We start from the raw sequence: 21,046 nt of genomic DNA on the forward strand, positions 1-21,046 counted from the left end.
ATACACTAGGGACAATTTACGAAAGCCCATTAACTTACAAACCTCCACGTCCATGCTAAAGATGAGGCAATGGGGGTTAAGGAATCAAAAGTTATTAAAGGATGTTAGGTATCTCAAATGGAGGTCGGAAAGGAATGAACAAGTGGGGACAGGATAGAAACGAGGTGTTAGGAGTTGAGTTCGGTACGGCAGGAGCAGGCAGAAACAATGGGTTTGCCAGGGCAGTCCTATAGGGGAAGGATAGAAACTGGCAGTATGAGGTATACAGGTATCTATAGTGTTGTGAGATATAATTTGTTATTGTAGTTTTCTGGAGTTTGTATTGTATGCTTCGAATTGTTTAGAGAACAATCTGCTCAATATGAACTTCTGTAGCCTAGGTTTTCTTTTAGGATCAACCTTAGTGATAGCCTTCTCTCTATGATGACTCTGAAGATTATGTATTCTGTTTTCATGCCAGGACCAGAGCCTATGATTGAGGCTGGCTGGAACAGTATAACGTTCTCCCAGAATTGCTGTGAAGCACCAATCTACGTCATCTATTGAAACCTTGGAATATACTACCGAACCCATGATCATCTGATCCAGACACACAGTGCAGATCCTAAACCAAGCTGGCACTTAAAGTATTTAAAGGTCAGTCTTCTGATGTTGTGTTTTGTGTGAAAGGAATTCAATCTTAATTAAATCGAGGATTATTCAGGATGAGCAGGTAGTTTCTAACAAACTAATTATTCCACTCATTTTGTAGATTGTCTACAGTGACTGCCCCTAAGCCCTTCACTGACAGGAACAATCACTGAGATACTTGGATCAACCTGTACAGCTACACGTGAACAGACGCCATTCTCCATGTCAATGTGTGACGCAGGACAGTGCATTTCTGTTTAGATAATCTCCAGATGTCAAAATTAGTCATCCAGACAGAGGGGCAGCTTTGTACTTCTGCACTGAAGCTTACATTTTAAAGCACTTTGATAAGTTTCCAACCTTTCCCTTTGGTTTATGGGTAGATTCCATTAGGATTTTTAGTCTGGATCCTGGATAGATGTTCCCACTTCTGGAATAAAGTATCCATTTTAACTGCCGCTACATCTTGTTGTGCCGCCAATCTCTCCGGATCAACAGCCCCATTAAAATGCCTTTCTCAGTGAGTTTCCCAGTTCACAATTACGTACCTGCCACACATGTTCCCAAACTTCTACAATAATTAATTGATGACCAATGCTGAGGAAATGCGGTACGTCTCCAAGGACTCTTAGAAACTTCTACAGATGCACCACAGAAAGCATACTGTCAGGTTGCATCACAGTTTGGTTTGGGAAAGCAAGACATTGCAGACAGTTGTGGATGTGACCCAGTCACTCCACCATTGATTCTACACTTCACGCTGCCTCAGAGAAGTAACTAACATAATCAAAACTTGCCCTACCCCAGTCATTCCTTCTCTCCGTTCCTGTCAGGCAGAAGATACAGACACTTGAAAGCACATTTCTAGAGTAAGGAACAGCTTCTTCCCATCTGTTATCAGGCTTCTGAATGGTCCTTCTGTAAGTTAGAGTACGATCCAATTCAACACTACCCCATTGCAGACATTAGACTTTGCCTCTGAAACAGGTGTGCCACAAAGATGAGAACTATATTCTACCCTCTGTTTCTTCCTCTTTGCTCTAACTATTGTACTTGAGTATGGCTTGATTGTATTTTGAATATATAGTAGTATCTGATCTGATGAGATAGCATGCAAAGCAAAGCTTTTCACAGTACCTTGGTACACGTGGCAATAATAACCTTAAACCTAAACCTTAAACCTAATTCCATTCTATCTAGTTCCAACTATATCCCACCATGGAGTCACTGATTTTAACTCTGGTCTAATTCCTATATCTTCTGTGTTTTCAAATAAAATGTTTGTAAACTAATCATTTTTAATTGGGCATGCCAAAAGTAATTGAAGTTTCCAGTTCACATATGTGTTTTAGCTGTTCTCTTTTTGAGATTGTTATTTCTCCTTCCATCATTGCCCTTTTTTCACTCTTTTTCTTACTTATCCTTACTTCTATCACTTTTAGTTTAATATATTATTGTCACATGTACTGTATGGTGAAAAGCTTTTGTTTGTGTGCTATCTAGTCAAAGAAAGATTTTACATGAATAAAAAAAGACCAAACATGAATAAAATCCTCCTCTTGTTATACTATTCCCTCTTGCTACAGTGCCCTCTCAAATTCCTGTTCCATCCCTAGAGAAATCATTGATCTTCTTTCTATAAACCATCCCAGATGGTTCCCTCTTGGATAATCCTACCATTTCCGTCTGTACCTCTTGGTATCCTCCAGAAAGGGCTCATTGACACATGTCACTGTCTTCTTGCAAGCATAAACAATGGCTACTCTCTCTTAAACTGTTGTTGACCTTCCTGTCCAACATGTTCACTGGGAATGAATCTTGCCAGCCTCACTATTGTCTGACTCACCCTGTCCACCCCTACTCTCCTTTGGCTTTACTGTTGGGTTAGCTAACACCATCATCACTGCACTTTGTCCATTCATTTGAACAAAGTAATTTTCATACATGGGTGCATTGTGAGTGATTACATCATCATGACCTTGATGAAAAACCGTCTGAAGGGCGATGCTGCCTTCCGCTAGAATTAGCATCCCTACTTGGCTATAACTTCCTTCTCTTCACCCATCGATTGCAGAGGAATGTATTGCTTAACACCAAACCAGACATTATACATTCGCCCTTTGCACTACATTCTCCTTGAACATTTCACCTTTTCCCAACCGTATTACCTCATATTTGAAAGTATTGTTCATCACTGTCCCACGATGGAAATATGTCAGCCATTACACCAAACTATCTTTCATTGCCAGTGTTTTAGTCACCAATTCATCAAGCTTTTTCTACTCTCAACAAGAACAACCTTGATAAATAGGAGGTTAAACATCTTTCAAGTTTCTATGTTATGACTGATGGAGAGGTGAGAAATTGGTGGGAAGTTTTCCACTTTTGTGGGATTGATTTCAATGCGGAAGCCGTGCTTGAATATGATGACAAAAGACACAGGTACTTGTGGAGATCATGTCTTTAACACTACAGACATGTTGATGCAAGGTCACTGCAGCCACTGCACGTGATTATTTCTCGATTTCACTCAGAGCGAACCAAACTGGTGTTATTTACATCTATGATGAAGCAGAACTGAGGAAGAGATTAAGCTGAGGATACAGTTTGTACTAAAATAAACACCAACTGCTGGAGTAATTCAGCGGGACAGGAAGCATCTCTGGAGAACATGGATAGGTGGCATTTTGAGTTGGGACCCTTCTTCAGACTTCTCCAGAGATGTTATCCATGTTCTCCCAAGATGCTGACTGACCCACTGAGTTACTTCAGCTCTTGGCGTCATTTTTTCATCTGCAGTTCCTTGTATCTCCATTCACTTTTGTACTTCTGGCTAGAGTTGTTTGGAAATGGTTCATCCTTGTCTTGTGTACTTACCTGCTTGGTACCATGCCCTTACTGAGGGTGGAGATGTTTATTGAACTTTCTAAATCCATTTGTTCTTTAATTGCCCAACAACATTCATAACTGGATATGGCACTGTAATAAATTTAGTCTGCTAGTTTTGGGGTGCAAACTGCCCAACGGAAATAGGAGGTGCTGCTCCTCCAATGTGGCCAATGGTGGGAAAGTGGTGGGCCCCATCTCCCCCCCTGTCTGCTTTCCGCAGAGACCGCTCCCTCCGTAACTCCCTGGTCAATTCGTCCCTTCCCACCCAAACCACCCCCTCTCCTGGCACTTTCCCAATGCTACACTTGTCGCTTTACCTCCCCCCTTGATTCCATTCAAGGAGCCAAGCAGTCCTTCCAGGTGCGGCACAGGTTCACCTGCACGTCCTCCAACCTCATCTATTGCATCCGCTGCTCTAGATGTCAGCTGTTCTACATCGGTGAGACCAAGCGTAGGCTTGGCGATTGCTTCGCCCAACACCTCCGCTCGGTTTGAATTCAGGTAGTCCCTGCTTTCTCCTCCCCTTCTCAGCTCTCACCCAGCCCACTGTCTCCGCCTCTTCCTTTCTTCTTCCCACCCCCTCCCCCCCCCCACCCTCATATCAGTCTGAAGAAGGGTCTCGAACCGAAACGTTGCCTATTTCCTTCGCTGCATAGATGCTGCCTCACCCGCTGAGTTTCTCCAGCATTTTTGTCTAACCTCGGACTATCTTTGATCGGCCTTAGCTGGCTTTACCTTGCACTAAACGTTATTCCCTTATCATGTTTCTATACACTGTCATGGCTCGATTGTAATCATGTATTGTCTTACTGCTGACTGGATAGCTTGCAACTAAAGCTTTTCACTGGGCCTCGGTAGACCTGACAATAAACTAAACTGAGAAGAGGAGAAAACAAGAAGGTGGAACCTGATTAGAATAGAGGGGGGGGGAGTGGGAGTGAAATGTCGAACCTGAGGAAGGGATGGTGGGTAGGGATAAGGAGTGGGGATGGTGAAGGAAAATGGGGGATCCAATTAGTGATGGATGGGAATTGAGAGGATGGAGTAAGTGGAGGAGGTGAAAAAAATTAGGGATGGGATTGGAAAGAAATGTGTGCGCAGGCGTGAGGGGTGGAAAATGGTACGTGAAATTGAAAAATTCAAAGCTCATACTGTTGAGTTGTAAGCTACCCTAGTGGAATATGAGGTGCTGTTCTTCCAGTTTGTCCGTATCCTCACTCTGGCAATGGTGGAGGTCGAGGACGCACAGGTCTGTATGGGAATAGGAAAGGGAATTACAAAGCCAGCAACTGGGAGCTGCATCAGGCCCTGGCAAACATAGCACAAACATTCAGTGATGCAGTCCCTAGTCTATGCTTGGTCTCGCTAACATAGAGGAGGCCACATCGAGAACACCTAATACAATAGCGTCGGAGGAGATGCAAGTAAATTTCTGTCTCACCCAGAAGGACTTTGGGGAATTCCTGAATAGAGGTGAGGTAGGAGGTCTGGGTAAGTCTTACATCTCTTGTGGTTGGCAGGGGAAAGTGTCTGGGTAAGGGGCAATTCCGGTGGGGTGGGAATGAGCAAACCAAGGAGTCATGGAGAAAGTGGTCTCTGCGGAAAGCAGAAAGGGGTTGGGATGGGAAGTAGCGATTGCTGATGGGATCATGTTGAAGCTGGGGGAAGTGTCAGGGAATGCCAGTGTTGGATGGTGGGGTGAAAGGTAAGGACCAGGGGTTCTCTACCCTGTACTGTCCTGGATGGTGAGGTGGTGGTTGGTGAGAGCAGATCTGCTGGAAATCAAGGAGACACAGTTGAGGAGCTCTGCAGTTTGACGAACTGGGTTTAGAGACATAGATGCATACAACATGGAAGCAGTCCCTTCAGCCCTTCGGCTTCCTGAGCTAGTCCCATTTGCCCGCATTTGGCTATTTTCTCTCTAAACCTTTCCTATCCATGTACCTGTCCAAGTGTAATTGTACCACTTCCCCTGGCAGTTTGTTCCTTATATACCACTTTCAGGTCCCATTTAAATCTTTCACCTCTCACCTTAAGCTTATGTCCTCTAGTTTTAAACTATTCTACTCAAAGAAAAAGTCAGTGACAATCTATATTAGCAATGCTCCTCTTTTATAAACCTCAGTAAGGTCACCCATCAGCATCCACAGTCCCAGCCTACCCAATATCACATCATAATTCAAGCCCCCCAGTTCATTCTTGTCAATCTTTTCTGTATCCTCTCTAACTTAATCATATTCTATATCTAGTATGGTGACCAGAAATGCACACAATATTCCAGGTGTAGTCTCACTGACATCTTTAGTTTTAATTCTAATTGTAGAGAAACAGGCCCTTCGGCCCACCAAGTCCACACTGACCAGCGATCCCCGTACATTAACACAACCCTACACACAACTAGGGACAATTTTACATTTACACCAAGCCAATGAACCTACAAACCTGTGCGTTTTCGAGTGTGGGAGGAAACAGAAGATTTCAGAGAAAATCCATGCAGTCACGGGTAGAACGTACAAACTCCTTACAAACAAGCATCCTACAAACACACCAAATCCTGGCATCACATCACTTCAGTCCTCAAACAACTTCACTGGCTTCCCATCTCCCACCGGATCACCTACAAAATCCTGGTCCTCACCTACAAAGCCCTCCACCATCTGGCCCCCCCATATCTCACTGACCTCCTCTCCCCCTACCAACCCTCACGGTCCCTCAGATCCACATCAGCCGGTCTCCTCTCCATCCACAAGTCCAACCTCCGCAGTTTTGGGGACAGAGCCTTCTCCAGGGCAGCTCCCAGTGCTCTGGAACTCCCTCCCCCAACTGATCCGCAATTCCGTGTCCCTCACCATCTTCCAGTCCCGCCTCAAGACCCATCTCTTCACCTCTGCCTATCCTTAGCCCCACGTCCCCCTCCCTTTTCATGTGCTTGAATTGCCTCATATTGTGTTTTGAATTGAATTCTGTCTTTAATTTGTGTACTAGTCATGTCTCTACTATTTATTTCATTCCGCTTAAATGTTTTTCCTCTACTTGCTAAATTATTGTAAGGTGTCCTTGAGACTCTTGAAAGGCACCCATAAATAACAAATTATCTGTAGTCAGGATCGAACCCGGGTCTCTGGCGATGTAAGGCAGTAGCTCTACTGCTACGCCACTGTGCCGCCCGAAGTTGTATCTTGACATACCAACACTTATTTGTATTTGTGATTCATTGTAGTCAGTGCCATTTGATAATGACATTAGGTTTCAGTATTGCTCCAGTACATGGGAACATAGATCAGTAAGCACAGGAACTACAACATCCGCGCAATTACGACTAAGCTAATTTCCTCTGCTTGTATGTGATCCATATCCCGCCATTCCCTGCATATCCATGTGCCTTTCTAAAAGCATCTTGAATGCCACTTTCTTATCTGCTCCTACCACCACCTGGCATGTTCCAGGCACCCACCACTCTCTGTGTAAAATACGTGCCTCACACATCTTGGAAACTTTGCCCCTCCCACTTTAAAGCTATGCCTTCAAGTCCTTGACATTTCCACCCAGAGGAAAATAGGTTCAAGCTATTTAACTGTCTAACAGCCTGGGATTCGGCTGGACCAGACACCGCTCCAAGAGACCGAGTGCGTGGATCGGACACGGCCTACAGCGGCAGAGGGCACCATGGCTATGCTTGGCCAGGCTGATCCCGCAATGTCGCCAGTACAACGGGCCTTCACAGTCAGGTCAAGAACCCTGTACTGGGACTTGAAAATCTAGCGTCTCTGTATACTGCCTCAGTGTATTACTGCAATATACGTACTGTAACTGAGATGCTTATCTAAGGTATTTAAATGCTTATATATAGTGATACGTACTGAATACAAATATAACTTTGAATGTACCTTGGTGCTTGTTGACAAAAAAAATACCATTGCCTCTCATAATTCAATATACTTCTATTAGGTCTCCCCTCACCCTGTGACATTATAATCTGTTTTGATGGAATTGATGTACAGAGTATATTAGAAACATATGAGAGAAAATTGCCACATACATTAAAAACACAATCTTTTGCAAGATTAGTTTCTGTACTCGAAGATGTTGATTTAATTTGATTTAATAGTTAATGAGCAAAAAGTGGTTCAGGAAAACATTACTCTACTTGTTTTACAGTTCAGTCAATCAGAATGAAAGACTTAACTGAAGAAGCTCTAATCTTCTAATGCTCTGTGGGTGACAGACGTGCTTCATTGGGACCAACCCATGGCTGACTACAGGCAGAACTTTGCCTTCTAATGTAACTTGACATTTACTTACATGGGTGATAAGTGTCATTCAGATATTGGGATTATCAGTGGAGAGACACTGGTGTAAAGGCACGACAGCGCAGAAGGAAAATTGCTTGGGCATTCCAATGTAGTTGTATGCATTTTGCATAAATACTTCAAATTTGTTTTCTGCCCACCGCGTGTTGCCTAACTGCTCTGGCGATTTGACAAGAAACATCTTCATTTGCTTCTTTCTGAAATTGGTATAATAAATAGTTTAAATTCTTATCTATGATGGCAAATATCAGAAATTAGTAACAAAAGAGAAAATACCAAAGCAAATGCAATGGCCCTATTTTATTTTAATTTTCTACACGTAAAATCAACTCATTATAATAATCGTTTCAGATAATTTGGGTAATTGGACAGAGAACAGGCAACGTCCTTCCTATTTATTAATTTTAAATTATTTCGGAAACTGCCAGCTCATTTGTCACATTTCAGAGTTCTAAGCAAAGCTGTGACAACATATTAATATTTCGTGAAATAAACAAGGATTAGGCATCTCATATATTTTGAGCGAAAAGTAATTTCTCCTGATTTGAGTTTATTAGTTGATTTTACGCTTGGGTAATAGTTCTTGATCGATTCCAGTCTGAAGGGTCTCGACCCGAAACGTCGCCCATTCCTTCTCTCCAGAGATGCTGCCTGTGTCCCGTTGAGTTGAGTTACTCCTGCATTTTGTGTCTATATTCGGTGTAAAGCAGCATCTGCAGTTCACTTCCTACACATTAATGTTTTGATTTGAAGGTGTCACCAAAATCGGTCTGACGTTCAGTAACGATCGGGTCCCTGGCAAACAGTCATGTGCAATTTATTGGGGGGGGGGGGGGGGGAGATTTTGACGAGATTGTTGAGGAGGAAGCCTAGAATGATGGGGATGCCATATCCATCTGGTTCACTGTAGAGGCACAAAGGTGTACATACCTTTGTCAACACAGCCCACCGCAACAAGAACACACGCACACTTTTCATGAATGGCTCTGCATAGTGGAGAGGGTGCGCGGGCGGACGGGCGCTGACGTCACAGAGCCGCGCGCCCGCCTCGCGGGGGGGGGGAGGTGTGGGGGTGACGGGCGGATGGCGCGCGCACCGGGTCGCGCGGGGGGGGCGGTTGGTGCGGCGGTTAGAAGCGCTGGCACTCCACACGTGCGCGCGGCGCGCCCCTCCCCCCCCCCCCCCCCTTCGCCCCTCAGACAACAGATCAGCAGCTCCCGTCAATGCCATCCGCCCGCCTCTCACTCGACGGTGGCTGAGGAAGAGAGAGGAGGGGTGGTGGTGCTTGTAATAACAATAATACTAATAATAATAATAATAATAAAGCAGAAGAAGAAGCGAATCCAGGAAACCCAGAGCTTCGGGCGGAATGAGTCGGGCACGCTGACAAAAACCTGCCTCAACCTAGTATCGTCCCGATACTGGGGACAAAGAGAGCGCGTCGCGGAGACGGCGAGGCAAGCGGGAGCAAGGTAGGCGGCGGCGGGGAGAGGGTGGTGATGCCCGCTGCCAGAGATACTCCCTACTGCTTGGAGACAGAGGAGGGGGGGGGGGAGTAGGATGGGTACAGTCTTGAATAAAGTTTGTGCCCATCGCCAGAAAACTTGCAGCTGCTTCCATCTGGGAGGACGAGGAGGGAGGGGAGGGGAGGGGGTGCAGCAACAACAACAACAACAACAACACTCGGCAGCAGCCGCTCTGTTGTCCGTAACTGTGGTAGCCGCACCCCGGGGCACCAGTTGGCATCGGTCAGTCCAGCAAGAAGGTCTGAAGAAGGGTCTCGACCCGAAACGTCACCCATTCGTTCTCTTTTCTGCAGAGATGCTGCCTGACCAGCTGGGTTGCTCCAGCTTTTTTGTGTCCGCCGTCCGTCCTGCAAAGTTGGGCTGCTGCAGCCTCGGGGATGGATGGTGGGTGGCTGCATTGGGAGCGCCGTTTTCCCGGCTTCACCCTGCTTACATCGGACTGTTTGTTACCAGAGGATATGTGCCATCGTCCAGTTTGAGTTGACTGACGTGTCCGTAATAAATCCTCTCATGGGGGGGGGGGGGGGGGGGGGGGGGGGCGGTCATTTGGCTATCAGATCATATATTTAATCTCTACAGAAGGGTCCCAACCCGAAATGTCGCATGTCCCATCACGCCCCAGATGCTGCCTCGCCCGCTGCGTTCTTCCAGCCCTTTGTGTTTTGCTCTTTAAACTTGTCTTTTCATCCTCTTGAGTTGTTGACATGTTGGGAAAAATGCCCCGTCGATAAGATCGTATACTTTTAAAAAGTTTCGCGTTGGAATACAAGCCTTTAAATGAACTTTAAGTTAACATTTATTGCCGTGGTAAAGCTTTCTCAAATCACCAATTAGTTATTGCTACAATAGATCGGCAGAGTTAGATGCGTTCATATCGATCAACCGCTAAATCCCCAAAATACAGATTCGGCTTCAAATACTCAAAGCTAATTCAGTATTTACATTTAATGTGGTTTTCCGTATAATAAAACAGAAATTGTTTGAATGTTTGTAATTGAAACTGATGGTGTTTTGGGAAATTTAGTGGATGGTGGGTGTGAATACTTGGGGTATTTGAAATTTCTGTAACTATTTTAGTCGGACCATTCATCCATTTGTCTTGGGGTTACTGCTCCAACTAAAGTTGAGAAAGAAATTGCGGGGGTGCACAGTGTCTACACCCGTTGCCCTGGAGCATGATATAAAGATGTTATTTCCACAAATGCTGAGTTTCTCCAGCAGTTTGCTTTCAGCTCCATTATTTTAAGGTTGTTATGTAACTTTTCTCCACTTGAGGTATCTGTACAAGAAACACAAGTTTTAAAAAAAACTTGAAATGCAAACTTCAATGCAGGTATAAGCCTGACGTTATGTAATTAATATTGGGGGTTGGTGGGAAATTGGCAAGCCAAACAATAAATTAATGAGTAACAAAACAAGAGATTGTTGTTGTTTTTATGTGTGACACCTGTGCAATTTGTGGGTTACGAGCAATGAATTTGTGGCCGCTGTGTACTATGCAATTCCCATTTGTTTTCGGCCAGCTATTTTTTAGTGAAGTTTACTTTGTGCAATTGTGTCATTTTATTTCGGAGAACTCCATGTTATTGTTTTTAATGTAGTAATGTATTCCAAAGTGTTTTCCTGGAGCCTCATAAGGGGTGGGGTGGGGTGAGGTATTGGGATAGATAACTAAAATGTTCTCAATCACATTGTATTTTTGAAACATTGTTTAGCGAAAGAATGCCTGAAGAGAGGGACATATGGAAAAAAACATTCAAATCACAAGTTCAATTTAAAGGAGGGCAGATATTTATCATTATAGGCTGGAGAAGATGAGGAAGTTTGAAGTCATGGAGGAATTTGAAAATTAGGATGATAATTTTTTAATTGAGGTGTTCCTCAACTAGGAGGCCTTGGAAATCATCAAACAGAGGTGATAGGTGAATGGAGCTGAATGAAATTTAGTGCAGCTTTTGCTATCTTTACTGTAGTAACACAACCCAAATTGTTTTTGCAGAATGATATGAAGATTCAGATCAGATTCAACTTTAATTGTCATTGTCAGTGTACAGTACAGAGACAACGAAATGCAGTTAGCATCTCCCTGGAAGAGCGACATAGAATATGATTTCAATAAATAAATCTATTTACATGTATACAGACATAGTGTTTTTCCTGTGGGAGGAGTGTCCGGGGGGGGGGGGGGTGATTGGCAGTCACAGAGGTACATTGTTGAGTAGTGTGACAGCCGCAGGAAGAAGCTGTTCCTGGACCTGCTAGTCCGGCAACGGAGAGACCTGTAGCGCCTCCCGGATGGTAGGAGGGTAAACAGTCCATGGTTGGGGTGAGAGCAGTCCTTGGCGATGCTGAGCGCCCTCCGCAGACAACGCTTGCTTTGGACAGACTCAATGGAGGGGAGCTAGGAACCGGTGATGCGTTGGGCAATTTTCACCACCCTCTGCAGTGCTTTCCGGTCGGAGACAGAGCAGTTGCCATACCATACTGTGATACAGTTGGTAAGGATGCTCTCGATGGTGCAGCGGTAGAAGTTCACCAGGATCTGAGGAGACAGGTGGACCTTCTTCAGTCTCCTCAGGAAGAAGAGACGCTGGTGAGCCTTCTTGACCAGAGTTGAGGTATTGTGGGTCCAAGAGAGGTCATCGGAGATGTTGACCCCCAGGAACCTGAAGCTGAGTGAATAATATTTATGAATAATATTTGTTTGGGGATTTTGGAGTAAATGATCAAAAATTTGCTGAAATTATGTTTTCATGTTGCCTTGTATTGTGAAAGTTCCAGAAATTAAGGCCATACTAGATGATGACGTGAATATTGTAAGGGAGGGAGATTGCGGGGCATTAGAGTTCAGAGATAATAAAAGCATGGATGAATGTTTCAGCAGCAGAGGCAGTTACATTTGGCTGTTACTTGTAAGTAGGAACTATTGGTGCTAAAGCAGATCCTGGCCTGAATATCCTGAGTTTGAAGACTACTTTGGGTCGCAAATAGTCTCGATTGGCCTCCACATCATAAGAGAAATAGAATTAATGGCTGGGATCAGCCTTTGAAGTCGGTAGATTTGTGCCAAACGGTGTTCGTGGGTTAGATTTGGATGACATCAGCATTGATGCAAGAACTGGAATTTTCTGGATAGTACCCTGTGGCAGCTTATGAATTTAGGCGATGAACAGAGATAGATCCTTGGGTTGCAATGGAGTTGCCGTGCAGAAATAGACAGGGAAGCCATTACAGCTGTCTCCATTGTTAACCCAGGGCATGGAGTAATATCAAATAACACTGCTAGTCACAAAAACATTTTGTGGATTTCAATGCTATTGTCTTCTAGCACTAAGAGTGTGTAGCATTGACCAGTTTGCTGTCCACATAATATTCAGCTTGGCCTTCAACTTGCTATTATCATTGACACTGAGATAAGTGCATTCCAACAGATCTTACTCGGGTTAGGTGACTATCAATTATCTGCATGTTACTGTTAAAAGCTTTGTGTATAAACCAGAATAGTTTAGGATTTTTAAATATATTGACTTAACTGAGATAGTGCATTTTACAATACATTTTCTGTGACTGTCACCTAGTGCTTTGTCCATAACATAATTTTGCATAGGTTTTATTCTATATGTCAGTCAACTGGAATGTAAACTATGGTAAAGACGAATATCCACACTGAACTTAGAAAAGTGGGTTTTTTAAGGGGTGTAATGCCACCTATTTAATTCCAGTTTCAATCCACGTTTGAAGTGTAACCCACCACCAATACCCATTCCACTTTTTCGTTCAACTCCTGCATTGCTTTTTAAACAAAAAGGCATAAATATGTTTAATTCTACTGTAGTGACTTTATTTCATTCACTGTGCTAAAAATAAATATTGTACATTTTGCAGTTGACATTGCACATTGCCTAACCACCATCTTGAGCAACAAACTAACAAGTGGGAAATGGTCATGATTGCTGGCAAGTACTGTGTTAATAGCTTTGTATGGTGCAGGATCTCAAAAGTTACTTACAAAATTCAGAGGGCACGACCTAATTGAGGCAGGATTCATTTTGGTGTCAGCCAATACATGGTCCTCTGGGACTTGAGCAGCAGAGCAGTGGTCACTTTAGCATTTCCTTCAACATTGGCAGTGTTCTCATGGTCTGACATTGATACAAGAACGATCACTTTTTAGATAGCACCTTCTCACAGCTTATAAGTGAGAGATTGGAGGTGAGCAAAAATGGATTCAAACCCTAATCCTGTAAGAAATAAAATCTGGGATTGGAGCAATGTAGAAGTGGCTGGTGGGAGGTGGATACCAATGGGAACTGGGGAGAGGAAAGGAAGGATTTGCACTATGGAAGACATCTCCAATGCTCTGTTACAAAGTATCTCAGAATGAAAAATGCATCATAGCAAACAAACATTTTGTGCCAATGTAACTCAAACATTTAAGTAGTTAATATAAGTAGGGCTGGTGCATATAGACATTTTTACAACACATAGCTTCCCAACAGTAATTCAGGACAATGGGGCAATGCACTTGGATTTCCAAGGCTCTACCTATGGTCGGTGAGTACCTTAAAGGCAAACAAATATGCTCTATGCATACACTCATGGTGAGTTTTAATGTTAACAATATTATCCATGGTTGTGTGCTGACCATTTAATGTCACTCTTCCTTGAGAGTCAACTATCTGTGCCACTTTAAGGTGATTGGATGCCTACCATTAAATCGTGGTCAAAGAAGTTCGAAGGTCCTTTTAAACCCTGCATCTTTAAACGCGTATAGAGGCCTGAAACCGTTGAATCGGTGCAGCTTAAATGTTCTCATTCCAAATATATTAATTGTTTGTTGAGGGTCAATTGCTTGTGAAAATGGAGTGTTTGTATATAAATGCTGAGGCATTCAGGGCATTCTACATGAGAAACTAAAGATTTACTTATCTTGCATAAAACTTTAAGAATTTGATCCTTTAGATTGCTGTAAACTCATGCTAATTATTGCCAGAGATTTTAACTAGGAGAACAAAAGATGGGTAAATTAAACTGAGATATGGATACACGGACCTAATTAAATAATGGAACAGCCTTGAGGTGCCAAGTAACCTATTTGGATTCCCAGGTTCCCGTAACAAGAGCATTGAGGAGAATAAAGAAATATAGTAGTTGATTCTGGGTAAGGGTCTACCAGTAACTAGTTTACAAACGACCTATTTCTTTTCAGAGAGCCGAGTTGAAAGCTTAAGATTGCATATGTTTTATTGCATGAAATTGCACCTTTTCTAATGCTTAATTTTTCAGCACAGTAACTGGAAGTCAACTGCATAACATGATGTATTCATAGGGCAGTGTAAATCAGAGATGAGCTCTAAGGGCCTGTCCCACCCCGATGACCTAATTTGCGAGTTTAGAAGGGTTTGCACTCGAATCAAACTAGCAGCGTGGTCGACACGTGGTCCTACGAGGTCGCTGGAACGCTCCTTCATGCTTGAGGGAAGTTCCCGCATACTTGCGGCCTCAGTTTAGTCGAGGAAAATTTTTCAGCATGCTGAAAAATTTTCCACAAGTAAAAATTGGTCGGCAAGGTTCTTTTGAACTCGTAGTGCAGTGGAGTGGAGTCGCTAGGAGGTCGAGGTAGCAGTAGGCAATCACTTTTGCTCACTGGGCATTTTAATTGGCTCATTGGAGTTTTCAGAACCAAGGAATACCGACCAGTAATGTTAAATTCCCGCTAAACTTTATTATAAGTTGGCTGGCTTCTTAAAAGTGCCTCCACTCCTACTCCTCCCCCACTTTCCCTCCCCCCCCCACTTTCCCTCCCCCCCCCCCACTTCCCCCCCCCCCCACTTCCCCCCCCCCACTTTCCCTCCCCCCCCACTTTCCCTCCCCCCCCACTTCTCCTCCCCCCCACTTTCCCTCCCCCCCCCACTTTCCCTCCCCCCCCACTTTCCCTTCCCCCCCACTTTCCTTCCCCCCCCACTTTCCTTTCCCCCCCACTTTCCTTCCCCCCCACTTTCCTCCCCCCCACTTTCCTTCCCCCCACACTTTCCTCCCCCCCACTTTCCCTCCCCCCCACTTTCCCTCCCCCCCCCACTTTCCCTCCCCCCCCCCACTTTCCCTCCCCCCCACACTTTCCCTCACCCCCCACTTTCCCTCACCCCCAACTTTTCCTCCCCCCCCACTTCCCCCCCCCCCCCCCCCACTTTCCCCCTCTCCCCCTCCCCCCCCGGAGATGGAAAGAAAAGTAATTACTAGGGTTTTGGATTGTTAAGACTGGGACAATCTTGCTGAATTGCATCATAGAGGTGCTGGAGGATAGCATAGTTAGCTATTTCATGAGGTGCAGAAAAACAGAAAATGCAAAATAGTCAAAGTCACAAAGGATATTTTGTGACATTTTACTGAAGGGCATTTAAGACTTTTGGCATGTGAAAACTTGATTACAGCAGTTCAAATATGGAGGTGTGGAAAAATTGAGTGTAAATTTGAAAAGTGAAAGACAGAAAAGAGGCTGAAGATAGGTTGGTTGTTGTAAAGACAGCACAGTGGCATAACTGTGTCTTATCCAGATCTTGGGTGTTGTCACATTTGTATGTTCTCTCTGTGACCGCATGGATTTTGTCCGGCTCTTCTGGTTTCCACCATGTTCCGAAGAAGAGCTGGTTTGAAGGTTAATTGGCCATCTGCAAATTGCCTCTAGTGTGTAGGAAATGGATGAGAAAGTGGGATAACAGAATTATTGTCAGTGGGTGATTGATGATCGGCATGGACTCGGTGGGCTGAAGAGCCCGTTTCCATGCTGTATCTCTAAACTAAACTAAACTTTGATGTTGTCCTAGAAGGGAAATATTTACTGGGAAGGTAGGATCATTTACCTTGTCACCTCGGACATTTTTTTTCTCTCAGCAGAGGGACCAGGAAATAGGCTTCTCGGATAAGATGGGTGAGAACCAGAGGAGAAACAGTGTCAAATCTCTAGCAGAGGTAGTTTACCTGGTGAGCACATGTTAGATGGGGGGAAGCTGAGCAAATGGTCTCCATTTTACCACTGGGACTGAAACCTGTTTGGCATCTTCCAATATCAAACAGTGAAAATGTTCTCTTTTCCTCCATGCATACCCGGGGCTGTGCTAATTATTTGTTTTGAAGCCTTGTTAGTTATTGTATGCCTCTGCAATCACCATCTGTTCCTTCACAAATATTTGTATCTTTCCATTTATCATGCGTTCCCTTGCCTTATTGTACCACCGATGTTTCCCACTCTGAGTTCTACTTGTTGCTCTATGGCTTACTAACCTGAATAATTGTATCTTGTCATTACTCGAAGTTTGCCTTCACACTGAACTTGAAGCGAATGAGAAAGGAATGCAGGAGGCATTGGATAATAGTCCCATAAAGTGCATTTCTTCCTTTCCATTTACTTTCAAGCAGCATATAAAGTACATTTCTTAAGTCCATTATTCCATGCTTTAAATTATTCCTTTCTTTGTGGTGGTAATTGCTATGGTATTTCTGTTGCAGCTAAATGGCTTCTAATTGCAGTTTATAGATGACTGTGACAATGATTATTTTAGTCATTTCATTGGATGGCTTCTTGTCAGAAGATAAAATATACATTTCTTTTTAGTCCTGGAATGCATTTGCACTATATATAAAATCTGTCCAGAGCAATTTAATTTTTTTTGTATGCAGGACAACTGTTGCATTTGGACTTGTGCCAAATCTGACAATGGCGTGAAACTGTTTGAGACTAACTTAGGGTCAATAAAGCACATAAATGCTTAAGTGCTTTATTGTCAACTTAAGCATTAACAACGGATTTATATTGTACATTTAACATCCGCACTAAACCATAAGAGTTGTAGTGTGAATGTACCCTAAAATACTTCCTCGCATGTCAAGTTATTTCTATTAGAAAACTATAGCCTGGAAATTAGCAAGTGATAATGCACTTGAGATTCCTTTCACTGGTATTTTAGCAAAAGTCTGGACTGATTTACCTGAAATAAATACACTCTCTTTCAAATTGTATCAATGAAGTCTGAAATTAAAAAAATATGTTTATATTTTGTGTAAATTAAAGATTTTTTAATATATATATATAGAAATAACATTTTGATCACTGAATAATGAAATTTGTGACCTCTGGTATTTTTGTATGTTGTAAATCTGTAACAATATCCCTATCCATAGTTTATGCTTCGTGTAACATGATCACATTAAACCAGAGAGTAGTTTTCAAAGATGACCTGTCAATTATTAACAATGCAAGTTATGCTGATATTGCGCTGCATGAACCAGACAGAGATACCTTTCAACATATTAAATAATCCAGAAGCTGCTTGATAAGTATATTTGCATAGAGATCAATTTTATATGATCAAACATGTTTAAATTGTTCAAGTACTTTGCCTTAGCCTGTGAAATGGCTGCACGGTGCACTAACAAATCCTAACGTAGTTCAATTACTCACATCACACTATATAAGATTGATGTGTCAATATTCTAAGAAAGAAATTATTTGTCATCGTGGAAATATAATGAGATGTAAGAGAATATATTGCCTTATTGAAATATTATTGAGCCAAACTTTATTAGAGGGTAAAGATGCTGAAATGTTTTGTAGTGTTAAGACGAGAGCATTATTTGCACTTCTCATTATCAAGCAATATTTACAGAACCCAGTAAATACTGGATGTCTTCAAAAAATGTAATATATTGAACAATTTTAGTGTAACACTGGACTAAGTGGGACCCGTTGGGTCCCAGTCCCACGGGGGTGTATGGTGGGGAGTGTGTGGTGCGGGTGCGGTGGGAGGGGAGGTGTGTATGTGGGCAGGAGGGGGTTGCGTGGGGGGGGAGGAGGAGGGATATGGGCGGGAGGGGAGGGGAGTGTGTGTGTGGGCGGGGTGAGGGAGGATGTGGGAGGGGGTGGTTTGGGGGAGGGGTGTGTGTGGGCGGGGGTTTGCGGGGGAGGGGGGGTTTGTGGGCGCGGGAGGGGTGCATGGGGGGGAAGGGGGCAGTTGTGGGGGGGAGGGAGGGGCGGTGGGGTGTGGTGTTGTGGAGGGGTGTGTGGGCAGGGAGGGGTTGTGGGGAAGAGGGGTGTGTGGGCGGGGGGGGATTGTGGGGGGAGAAGGGTGTGTAGGAGAAGTGTGTGTGTGGGCAGGGGGAGGAGGATTGTGAGGTCTGTGGGAGGGAGGGGTGTGTGAGGGTGGTTGCGGAAGGGGTGAGGGGGGAAGAGGGCTGTGGGGCGGGGGGGAGAGAGCTTGGAGAAAAGACGGGGATGAGCCATGGGGGAGAGCGCGGTATGACGGGGAGGGGGGCCAGAGGGGAAGGAGTTGGCTATGCGATGGGGACTCACAGTAGGCACTGGCCGCTTCGCTGGTCGTTCTCTGCCGGGATCAGAGACTCCGCTTTCCGTTTGGCGACATCAAGCCATCTACGACTCAGAGCCGGGCTGTTTCCGATCCCTCCCTCTGAAAATTGTGTCCGGTTGGAGACCTCAGCCGGCCATCCAGAGTCTCCCGCAGCTGCAGTAAAGACGCGCTGGAGCCGGAAGGGGCGCACCGTCCCGCTGAGTGGCGGTAGAAGGCACCAATCCGCATGGCGCTGAATGGCAGGGGAGGCAATCGATCTGTGCACACGTGTTTTTAAAGATTTTTAGACTCTGATAACTCTTCCCAGCTTCCACCGATTGGAACGAAACCTGGTGCAATCGCAGCGCAGGAGAACAGCGAGTAAGCTGGCGAAAAATCGTGGCAATGTCGCGTGCCTTTTTTGCGCAAATAGAATGACCGCCAAACTGGAAGATAACAAGAGGGAGGGGGAGAGGGGTGGGGGGAGAGAGGGGAAAGAGTGGGGAGGGAGAGTGGAGGGGGAAGGGGGAGAGGTGGAAAGGTGGAAGAGTGGGGAGGGAGGAGGAGAGGGGTAGGGGGAGTGATGGAAGAGGGAAAGAGGGGTAGGAGGAAGGGGGCGGGTGGAGAGAGGGAAGGGGGTGGGGTAGAGAGGGAAGGGGGGTGGGGGAGAGAAGGATGGGTGGGAGAGGGAGAGGGGTGAAGAGAGGGAAACATAGAAACATAGAAATTAAGTGCAGGAGTAGGCCATTCGGCCCTTCGAGGCTGCACAACCATTCAATATGATCATGGCTGATCATCCAACTCAGTATCCTGTACCTGCCTTCTCTCCATCTAACTCCCTCTTAAATATAGCCAATGAACTGGCCTCAACTACCTTCTGTGCCAGTGAATTCCAGAGATTCACCACTCTCTGTGTGAAAAATGTTTTTCTCATCTCGATCATAAAAGATTTACCCCTTATCCTTAAACTGTGACCCCTTGTTCTGGACTTCCCCAACATCTGGAACAATCTTCCTGCATCTAGCCTGTCCAACCCCTTAAGAATTTTGTAAGTTTCTATAAGATACCCCCTCAATCTTCTAAAATCTAGCGAGTACAAGCCGAGTCTATCCAGTCTTTATTCATATGAAAGTCCTGACATCCCAGGAATCAGTCTGGTGAACCTTCTCTGTACTACCTCTATGGCAAGAATGACTTTGAACATTGGGCATTGTGACATCACACGATGGAACGTTCACCAGGTGCTGGGGCTGGGGATGCTTCTATGGGTGAGAAGCCAGTTTATTTTTGAAATATTGGGGGGTGGGGAAGAAGGATTTGATTAAAAATGTGTACATAAACACGACGAAATGTAATCAGGAGCGGATACTTAGAAAGAAAAGTGAAATCTCTACCGAAATGGAAAAGATGTCGGCGATTCTGCGTCTGGTTTCGGCGTAGCAAGGAATCAAAGGAAGAAAGGCAGCCGGATGGACGGACGCCGGCAGGCACACAGTTTTATGTAATAACTAGACCAAGTGCAGACCTGTTGGGTCTGTTTCCCCAACGGCGTTTGCGGGGGGGGGGGGGGCTGCGGCTTCACACTCGCATTAACCACCCCCCAAACACACCGGTGGGGGGAGGGGGGGTGAGAAGAAGGGCGGGAGGGGAGAGGAGGAGGAGGAAACGGGACAGATTTGGGAGGGGAAGGAGGGCGGGGTAGGGGGTGAGAGGGGGATGGGGAGAGAGATGTGGGGGAGGGGGGGATGGGGAGGGAGGGGAGGAGGGAGGGAGGGGGAGAGGGGTGGGGGGAGAGAGGGGAAAGAGTGGGGAGGGAGAGTGGAGGGGGAAGGTGGAAGAGTGGGGAGGGAGGAGGAGAGGGGTAGGGGGAGTGATGGAAGAGGGACTGAGGGGTAGGAGGAAGGGGGCGGGTGGAGAGAGGGAAGGGGTGGGGTAGAGAGGAAAGGGGGGTGGGGGAGAGAAGGATGGGTGGGAGAGGGAGAGGGGTGAGGAGAGGGAAACATAGAAACAGAAATTAAGTGCAGGAGTAGGCCATTTGGCCCTTCGAGCCTGCACCACCATTCAATATGATCATGGCTGATCATCCAACTCAGTATCCTGTACCTGCCTTCTCTCCATACCCCCTGATCCCTTTAGCCACAAGGGCCACTTCTAACTCCCTCTTAAATATAGCCAATGAACTGGCCTCAACTACCTTCTGTGGCAGAGAATTCCAGAGATTCACCACTCTCTGTGTGAAAAATGTTTTTCTCATCTCTGTCCTAAAGGATTTCCCCCTTATCTTTAAACTGTGACCCCTTGTTCTGGACTTCCCCAACATCTGGAACGATCTTCCTGCATCTAGCCTGCC

General features: G+C 45.0%; 1 protein-coding gene across 1 annotated transcript in view; it reads left to right on the plus strand.

The window, feature by feature from the left end:
* Positions 1-8,914: 8,914 nt before the first annotated feature.
* The window catches only part of rhobtb1 (Rho related BTB domain containing 1), a 70,393-nt gene continuing 58,261 nt past the window's right edge, over positions 8,915-21,046 (plus strand). The window contains exon 1 of the mRNA XM_033034285.1: positions 8,915-9,301. The gene's annotated coding sequence lies outside the window, so the exon portion shown is untranslated. The remainder of the gene's footprint in view (positions 9,302-21,046) is intronic.

This window comes from Amblyraja radiata, chromosome 15 (genome assembly GCF_010909765.2).
Source record: "Amblyraja radiata isolate CabotCenter1 chromosome 15, sAmbRad1.1.pri, whole genome shotgun sequence".
Classification (NCBI taxonomy): domain Eukaryota; kingdom Metazoa; phylum Chordata; class Chondrichthyes; order Rajiformes; family Rajidae; genus Amblyraja; species Amblyraja radiata.